Genomic DNA, 9,849 nt, shown 5'->3' on the forward strand with positions numbered 1-9,849 from the left:
TAATGTTACCATTGGTGGAACGATGGGTTACGCATAGCAGTAGCGGGCTTGTACGAAGCACGCTACCGCTAGGGCATGAGTAGCAGCGCGTTTCCGAGTAAGAGCGCTACTGCTAATGGAAATAAAATAAAATGAAAAACAAATAGAAAAGTAAATGAAAATGAAAGAAACAAAAAAAGGAGAAAGAAAAAAAATAAAATGTACAGCAAAATAAATGAAAAAGCGAAAAAACAGAGAAAGGCACAACTGTAGCATGTGTTAGTAAGAGGCGCTATAGCTAACGTAGCTGCAGCGCGTTTCCAGGACCCCTGCTATTGAAAAAGAAAAGGAAATAAAGAAGGGAGAAAATTACATAGGTATAGCAGTAGAGCGTTTTGGAAAAAGCGCTATAGCTACCTTAGCTATAGCGCGTTCTGCGAACGCGCTACCGCTAGTTTTGACTTAACCAAAAAACCGTTTCCCCTCGGCCACCACTTGCCCCCCAAATCTCTCGACCCACCCCGCCACCGTCTCCCCGATTCGCCGTCGCCCCACTTCGCCGCCGTCTCCTGCCGACGTCAATGCCCCCGGAGCCACCAGAGCCGTGCGCCATCGGCGGCACCGGAGCCGCCCCCAACGCCACAGAGTCGCGTGGCCTCATCAACACCACCGGAGCCGCCGTCGACGCCACTAGATCCTCCCTCGCCACAACTGCCTCCCTCGCCGTCACCGGAGACGCCCCTGCCTCCCTCGCCAGCACTTGAGCCATCCTCTGTAAGCCCCCACCCCTCTTCTCTCTCTCCTGCATAGGTTAGCTAGTTTAATTATGTTAATTATCTAGGTTAGGGCAAAAATTTAGTTAGGGCTTTGACAGAGAAGTAGTTAGGTTAACTAGTTTAATTAGGTTAATTACCTAGGTTAGTGCAAAACTTTAGTTAGTGGCTTTGTTGATTATATCTTTTCATTGAAGTGGTCATGTTGTTTGTGCCCAAGTGGCTTTGTTGTTTCAATGAAGCTGAGTGGCCTATATATGTTTTGCCGGAATGTTGATTCATTTCCGTTCCAGCAAATTTCAGGTTCTCGATTTGTCCACTTTTTAGCAAAGGTCATGCCGAAATTTTTCGTGAATTTCGGCATGACTTGTGCTACAAACTAGGACATATCGAGTGCCCGGGATTTCCCGCACCAAGAAGGAGTCAACGTTCCTGCAAAACAATAGGCCTTTTTTATGTCAATATTCATTTTATTAGGTCTATAATTAATTGACTAGATTTAATCATAGGAAACATGGCTAGCAACGATGAAGGACAGGGTTTTGGTGATTGCGACGACGTTTACCGGGCAGCAGACGAATTTTTTAGCCTTGATGACGATCAACCGATGTTGTTGCTGGGCCCACCGGTGGCATCGGGGACTGAGACCGACACACAGACCGATGCTGAGACTGAGACCGGCGCTCAGACTCAGACCAGCATCGAGACCGGCGCTGCCTCGGGGAGCGGAGCCGGTGTAGAACCGAAAGCAAAGAGGCAACGGCTTCCTAACAAACTCAGGAGTACTAGACTGGTGGTCACGGAGGTGGACGACGACAATTTTGAGCCAAAGGCGCCCGAGGAAGCGCGTCGATGCTACGGCAATCAAATAGGCTGCATCGTACGGACAACCGCCACCATAAACAATGAGAAACTACAGAAGATAGAAAATATAAGAAACTACAGAAGATAGAAGTTTCACCAGATATTCTTGTTCCCGGGCCGGAATGAGAAGGATTATGAAGATCCAGATGAGGACCCGACAATGAAGAAGATAAACAAACACGCCATGACCAAGTTTAGTGACGCGTTGGCCGCCTGGAAAAATCGAGTGAAAGCAAAGATCATCGACAAGAAGGAACCATACTCCGAGATTGTAAAGTATAATCCGACAATCACAGAAGAGCAGTTTCAAATATTCAAGGAGGCTTGTGAGGCTGAAGCTGCCAAAAAAAAGTCTAAGTACATGAAGGGGCTTCAAGAGAGGAACATTGGGAGCCACCACCTCGGAAGCCGTGGTTAAGGCGGAAAGAGGTCCAAATGGGCCAAGGAGGACGCGGAAGCCGCGAGTCTGGGCATCCCAGACCCCTTGGCGGAGTTCACCGTCCCGCAGGAGCGTGACGTCCTCAGGGCCCGGCACTGTTGGGACCCAGTGAAGAAGGTTTACGAGACAAAACCGGTCATTATGGAGTTCATGAGACTGCTGGTAATTTTTGTTTCTGATCAATTCGACTGCACACGTTAGTCATATTTGTAAACGATCCTTGTGCCTTTTGCAAAGAGAGTAGCACGGGATTGCGGCCAAAAGCGACTCGCCGCCTGAGGCATTGGCGAGGCCCAAGTGGGACACTCCATTCAACCGGGCGTTGAACATATTGAAACAACAACCGGTGGATACTCGACCATCGTATGGACGCGTGCACGGTGTCGAAGACGGCGCCACGTGGAAGAAGTACTACCGTGAGACCACGGAGGAGAGAAAGGAAAGATGGAGGTTAAATGAACAAAACATCGACAAGAAGGTTGAGATTGCGGTTGAGAAGAAATCAACTCAGACAGTCGCAACAGTGGTAGCTGCCGCAAAACAGGTGGCTGTAGATATTTCTACTTCCTTGGTTCCGGCCGTTTTCAATTGGACCAGGCAAAATCCAGAAAAAATGCAGCGGACTTTCCCCTTGCTGACTTCTTGGCGGGGAGCAGCTCGACTAGCGTTGCACCAGCACCTGCAGCTGCACCTGCTCCCGCACCGGACGTGCTCGACGGTGCTTCCACTACAAAAAAAAGACACATCCGTGACATTTTGGGCCAAACGAACTTTTTTTCTGTCATACATATGACACTTCTATGACGATAATTGTGACAAAACCCGGTATCATCATAGATGTGGTGGGCTCCTACTTCTATGACAAAAAATCATGACAGAAAATGGGCTTTTCGTCCTGGGCGGGCCGGAGACGCAGCTGCATGATATTCTTTGGGCAGTCCATGATGGGAAAAACCGTGGTAGAAGCGAGGGGGAGGAAAATTTCTTGGAGTTCCCGGTTACGGTGGGAGGTCGGGGGCCGAGCGATGCGTGTTTCTCTCGTACACGTACGCGCGTGTGTGCAAGGCGTTGGCTCTAACTGAATCCGAGCGAGGCGTTGGGCTCTAACTGAACCCGAGCGATTGCACTGCAGGCTACGCGCTACTGAACCCGAGCGATCGATCGATGGCTGTTAACTAAACCCGATCGAGCGATTCCTTCGCTACTGCTGCTAACTGAAGCCGATCGATGGGATGAATAGTGAGCGTTGCGGTGGGGTTTGGATGAACAGTGAGAGGTGGCGTTGCTTCTGGATGAACAGGACCCCGTGGTGTGGTGGAGGGCTGGATGAACAGTAGACGGTGGAGGGGTGTTCGTGGAGGGGTGGATGAACAGGACCCCGTGGTGTGGAGGGCTGGATGAACAGTAGACGGTGTAGGGGTGGTTGAACAGGACCCCGTGGTGTGGAGGGCTGGATGAACAGTAGATGGTGGAGGGGTGCCCGTGGAGGGGTGGTTGAACAGGACCCCGTGGTGTGGAGTGCTGGATGAACAGTAGACGGTGGAGGGGTGGTTGAACAGTAGCCGGTGGAGTAGCGCGCGGTGGAGGCTGGATGAACAGGAGCCCGTGGAGGCTGGAGGAGGTCGACGGTGGATGAACAGTAGCTCGTGGAGGCTGGAGGGGGTCGACGGTGGAGATGAACAGGATCCCCGTTTTGCGGTACGCCGCACCCCTCACGATGAACAGGACCCCCGTTTCGACCATAGCGCTCCAACACAAGTCCGTTTCCTCCGTTTTGCGGTATGCCACACCCCTCCCGATCAACAGGACCCCCGTTTTGACCGTAGGTGGTCCGTTTCCTCCGTTTTGCGGTACGCCAGACCCCTCCCGATCAACAGGAGCCAGTTCTGAACGTAGGAGGTCCGTTTCCTCCGTTGTGCGGTACGCCAGGCCTCGTTTCCATCGCCTGTTCCGTCCAAGCCCTCCCGATGAACATGACCACGCATTTCGTTTCGACCCAGCCGGTTGGCTCCCACGCGTTCTGTTGCCTCCCCATGAACACGACGCATTCCGTTGCCTCCCCATGAACACGACGCATTCCGTTGCCTCCCCATGAACACGACGCATTCCGTTGCCTCCCCATGAACACGACGATGACGCTGTTTCTCCATTTCGACCCAGCCATGTCAACGAGCCCTTGCCATACGTATGTGCGAGTAGGCGTTCGAGACCCCGCCCGTATGTACACGTATGTGGCCGTATTTTCTTTCTTGCACCCTGGCCGCCTCTACTACGACACGTGCGCGCCTCTACATCCACCAGTATATATGTACATACATGTTCGCGACCAGAATGACAACTCTACGAACGCTTCGACTAGGTGGGTCCCGACTGTCAGGCACTTCCTTGCTTGTCAAGATGTAGCTGGTGGGTCCCAGCAGTCAGGGGGGCGAATCATTTTTTTTGCCCGGATGCACTTCCTTTCGTGCGAAGGTGTAGCTGGTGGGTCCCAACAGTCAGGAGGGAAACTTTTTTTCACGAAATACGGTGGCCCGTCCGGTGGGTCCCTGCTGTCAGGTGGAGGAATCATTATTTTCCGCGTAATAAGGAGGCACTTCCTTGCTGCCGCCGTGGACCCAGCTGTCGTCCTCTCCACGTACAATCCACGTCCGATGGAAGTCGTTCCTTGACCACGTTGACCACACCGCACCGAGAGCACCAGGGCAGTGGACGACGGCGAGGCCTAGGAAGGGGACGACGCAGAGCCGGTGAAGACGCGGTAGTGGATGCCCACGTGGAGAGGAGTATGAGGGTTCACTCGTTCGGCTGCGGTGTGAGGCTGCCGTCGCTGCAGGGCCTGGCCAGCGGTGGGAATAGTAGGGGGTGGTGAGGCCTCCGCGGCAGCACAGCCGGCCACGGGAGGCCGGAGCAGGCGGCACGACCGGCGCTGCTTTGGGCGGCTGGAGCAAGAAGACAAGAGGTTGGAGAAGCACTACGGCCGTTGGATGGACATCGTACGGTCACTGGAGCTAGAATCGTGCATATTGACTAAGTTGACAAAGCCCTCCATCCCCGTCAACTTAGTAGGCCCACAAGTCAGCCTCCCACCAAGGTGGGTCCCAGCTAGTAGGGGGGTATTCATTTTTTTGTGCGTAATAAGGAGGCACTTCCGGTGGGTCCGAGCTGACAGCAGGGGGAACGTTTTTTTCGCGAAATACAGTGGCCCGTCTGGTGGGTCCCAGCAGTCAGGGGCAAATGTTTTTTTCGTGATATACTGGTGGGCGTCCGGTGGGTCCCTGCTGTCAGGTGGAGGAATAATTATTTTCCGCGTAATAAGGAGGCACTTCCTTGCGGCTGTCGTGGACCCAGCTGTCAGCCTCTGCACGTACAGTATTCTTTCGATGGAATTTGGTCGTTGACCACATTGACCATGCCGCGCCGACAACACCACGGCGGTGGACGATGGCGAGGCCTAGGAAGGGGACGACGCGGAGCCGGGGAAGACGCGGCACTAGATGTCCACGCGGAGAGGAGTACGAGGGTTCACTGGTTCGGCTGCGCTGCCGTCGCAATAGAATAACAGGGGGTGTGGGTGAGTGGAGTGGAGGGATGGCCTGGCCAGCGGTGGGAGTAGTATGGGGGCGGTGAGGCCTCCGTGGCAGCACAGCTGGCCACGGGAGGCAGGAGCAGGCAGCACGACCGGCGCTGCTTTGGGCGGCTGGAGCAAGAAGACCAGAGGTTGAAGAAGCACTACGGCCGTTGGATGGACATCGTATGGTCAGTCGAGCTAGAATCGTGCATATTGACTAAGTTGACAAAGCCCTTCGTCCCCGTCAACTTAGTAGGCCCACTATACTGGGTCCCAGCTAGCAAGGGGAGTATTCATTTTTTTGTGCGTGATAAGGAGGCACTTCCTTGCGTGCGAAGATATAGCTGGTGGGTCCGAGCTGTCAGCGGCGGTAACGTTTTTTTTGCGAAATACAGAGGCCGTTTCGGTGGGTCCCAGATGTTAGGCGGAGGAAATCATTATTTTGCGCGTAATAAGGAGGCATTTCCTTGTGTGCGGCTGTGGACCCAGCTGTCAGCCTCTCCACGTACAGTCCACTTTATATGCATGTCGGTCGTTGACCATGCTGACCACGCCACGCCGAGAGCACCAGGGCGGTGGACGACGGCGAGGCCTAGGAAGGGAACGACACGAAAGAAGGGAAGACTCGGCCGTTGTTTTTGTTTCCCACGCGGAAGGGAGTACGACTGTATGAGGGTTTACTGGTTCGTCTGCCGTCGCCGGAGAATAACAGCAGGTGTGGGTGAGTAGAGGGATGGCTAGGCCAGCGATGGGAGTACGGTGGGGCGGTGAGGCCTGCGCGGCAGCATAGCCGATCGCGAGGAGGAGGGAGCAGGCAGTCCCGCCGGCGCTTGTTTGAGCAGCTGGAGCAGGAAGAGCAGAGATTGAAGAAGCACGACGGCCGTTGGATGGACATCCAATAGTACACACGCCATCTGTGGAAAGCCTCAAATCTGTGGAAAACAGCATACATCCCATCTGCCATTATTTCAAATAATTTACAGCCCATTTGCTAATTCTTACAGGTTTTTTTGGAGCCCATATTCTGTATGTTAGCATTACAGCCCATATTGTGGCCACAGTTAAAAAATTATACAAAATTTTACATATGTCGGTGTGGTCTGAACTGTTTTTAATCCCGAAATTTCGAGTCACATTCAGACTGATTTTAAAAATAAATGTATATCAATATAAAATCCAATAAATTGTCCACGCATAAAAATCAATGCAATTTAAAATCTCGAAATGAAAAAAAGATATTTGAAAATAATTGCCGGTTTGATGTGTTTTAAAAATGTACATCCCATTTCTCATTACTGATAGGCCGTTTTCTCAGCTAGCCTAATGAAGCTCTCCTCGTCTTGAAAGATTTGCAGCCCAACAGGCCTGATAAAGCGACTTACTTGACAAATCACAAAAAAACTAGGCTAGCCATTTTCAGAAAGAAAAAAAAACTACTGGGCTGGTCTGTGGTAAACATAAAAGAAACGGCTGTCTAGACATGCCAAAGTGTCCCACAAAGGCCAGTTGACACCCTGCTTCTGTCTCAAAAACAAATTAGATAAATGCCACTCCAATTATGGCGATTCATAAAAATGCCACTGCAATTTCCAAACTTTGAAAAATGCCACTACAATTTTTGCAAACTTTGAAAAACGCCACTGCAGTTTGCAAACTTTGAAAAACGCCACTCCAGACTTCAAAAAATGCCACTTGAAATGGCATTTTTCAAAGTTTGGAAATCGCAGTGGCATTTCTCGGATACACCAGATTTGGAGGGGCATTTATCAAATTTAACCCAAAACAAAAATAGCTGGGCGAGCTGCTGGGTCCCTGGTGTCAGCCGCTCATTGTGCAATTCTCTCGTTTATTGACTACATTGACAATGGCATGGGACCTAGATGTCAGAAATCCACTAGGAGCAGCCATTTTTTTATTGGCTTGAAATGAGGAGGCACTTGCTTGCGTACTGCCATGACCTTGGCGGGTCCCTGCTGTCATCGTCTCCACGTACAATCATCTCCTGATTGTGTACGCGTCAACTTGCTAGGCCCACAAGTCAGCCTCTAAACCGTGGAGGACAAATACAACCCATTTAAAAAAATAACAGCCCATTCCATACGTTCAAACGGACAGGTCTGATCCACATATAGAGTATTGAACTTCCACGTTGACAACCATCATAGCCAAGTTAACTATCTAAACTATCTACTCCCACTAACACTCTAGTAGCGTACAAGTACTAACTTACTCTTAGCTAACTAGACGATGTCGGCCGCCATCTGCTGTCCAGGCTAAACGCCGGCACCGGCGTCCTCCGTCTCGCCTCGGACTTGCCAGAGGTGCAATAGGGCGCGTTGCTCGCGCACGTTGGCCCATTCCATGCCGGCGTGGTCCACCGAAGCTTCGGCTTCCAAGCGGGAAACCCACTGGACGAGCTGGTAGTAAAAATCGGCGTCGCCAACGCGTGCGTGCCCGACAGCCTCCAGGGCTATTTGCCGGGTGCCGGCCTCCACGTAGTCGGCCCAGTTGCGGGCGCTCTGCTCGCGACTCAGAGCATCGGTGCGCTGCTGCTCCATGTCCTGCTAGCGGTGCAAATCGGCGATACGCTGCTCCTCCGCCAGGCGGTCGCGCTCCAACAACTCCTGCTCCTCCGCCATGCGGTTGTGCTCCAACAACTCCTCGATCTCCGCATTGCCATCTAAAGATAGATAGAATGCCTCCTCCCTCCGTCTGCCTTCCGGTGAAAACCCGAACACTAGCTCCGGCGGTGACTGCTTCCGGCGTCGCCTACCGCGTACGAGCGGGGGCATGGCGGACGTCGCGAGCGACGTCGGGCCGGTGGGGGCTTATGAGGATATGGCGAGTTGGGTCACGGTGGCGCCTGCGAAGGCCAGGAAACAGTACTTATAGGCGGAAGGTAGCGCGACTGCCATTGGAATTCAATGCATAATGGCTTAGCGCGCCAGCTTGCCATGGAAAACTAGAGAAACTGAAATTATGACTGTGCCGTCCCGTCCCGTCTGGGTCGCACGCCGGCATGGCGGTCAAATGAGTGCACTCGAATCATCTCCCTCCTTGTTAATAGTGATTCCACGGATTTAAAGCGTATCTTTTTTCGCATCAGTTAGCTGCCTTAATTACGGCCGGCTGCATGCAGGCACTCAGAATCGTTCGCAGGCAGTACGCGAAGCAGCATGCAGCCACTTAAATCACTGGAATTAATTAGGCTTAAACTTCTGCATGCCTAGGGCACGCATGCAGCCACTTAAATCGCTGGAATTAATTAGGCTTAAAGTTCTGCATGCCGTTAATTATTGCCATGCCTTGGTCTTGCTGCTTTGCTCATGGGACTAATAAATCCTGAACGGAGGGAGTACCTTGGTTGGTGAGAGGTTTGAATTAAGCCCTGCAAACCGGAAAGGAGGTACTAGTACGTGCGTGATCCGCTATTTATTCGTGTAGGATCGAGTAGGTCGTTTCTTGAATTGAGTCTTGCAAACCGGAAAGGAGGTAGTATGTGTGTGATCCGCTATTTATCCGTGTAGGATCGATAGTGTAGCTTGTCAGTTTCTCCAGAGGTAGGAATTTTTATCCGTGTAGGATCGATAGTGTAGCTTGCCAGTTTCTTCAGAGGTAGGCATTTTTATTCAAAAAACTGCCACTTTGCATCTTGCGTCGCAAATAAAACTGCCAGGACCGCATTTGTAGGCTAGCTAGTGATCGATCAGTAACTTGTAAACACTGAGCGAACAGAAATAAGTAACTGTTAATGCATTTCAATGATTCACAGATCATATACAAATATGTAGCTCCAAAAGCAAAGATCAGCCACTTTGGATCTTGCGTCGCAACTAAAACTAACTAGTACGATTCCCATACATAAGATCAACATGTTAATGCATCTCAATGATTCACGGATCATATACAAATATGTAGCTCCAAAAGCAAAGATCTAGAAAAAACATCTGTTCTTCCTACTAACTTGGATGCTTCTCTTGGCCAACATTCAGTACAGATTAAAAGACAAATTTGTTTGTGAAGTCTACAATTCCTCTTGCAAACGTAAGTGGTTTCACCAACAGCTGGAACCATGAGAATGAACCACACATGATGGAGGAACATCCACTGCAATATGATTTGGTCTTCTCTCGATCACACGGCGAGACTATTTTTGGAATACAAACTTTAACTTAGGCAAAATGATGCCCATTGTATAATCAGACCAAAGAAATGAAGCACCTAGT

General features: G+C 51.2%; 1 pseudogene; it reads left to right on the plus strand.

Annotated features, from left to right (window-relative positions):
• The first annotated feature begins 1,266 nt into the window (after positions 1-1,266).
• LOC147973180 (uncharacterized) lies at positions 1,267-2,381 on the plus strand (annotated as a pseudogene).
• Positions 2,382-9,849: the final 7,468 nt, after the last annotated feature.

The sequence above is a fragment of the Triticum urartu genome, chromosome 5A, assembly GCF_056163025.1.
Source record: "Triticum urartu cultivar PI428250 chromosome 5A, HENAU_Tu73, whole genome shotgun sequence".
Classification (NCBI taxonomy): domain Eukaryota; kingdom Viridiplantae; phylum Streptophyta; class Magnoliopsida; order Poales; family Poaceae; genus Triticum; species Triticum urartu.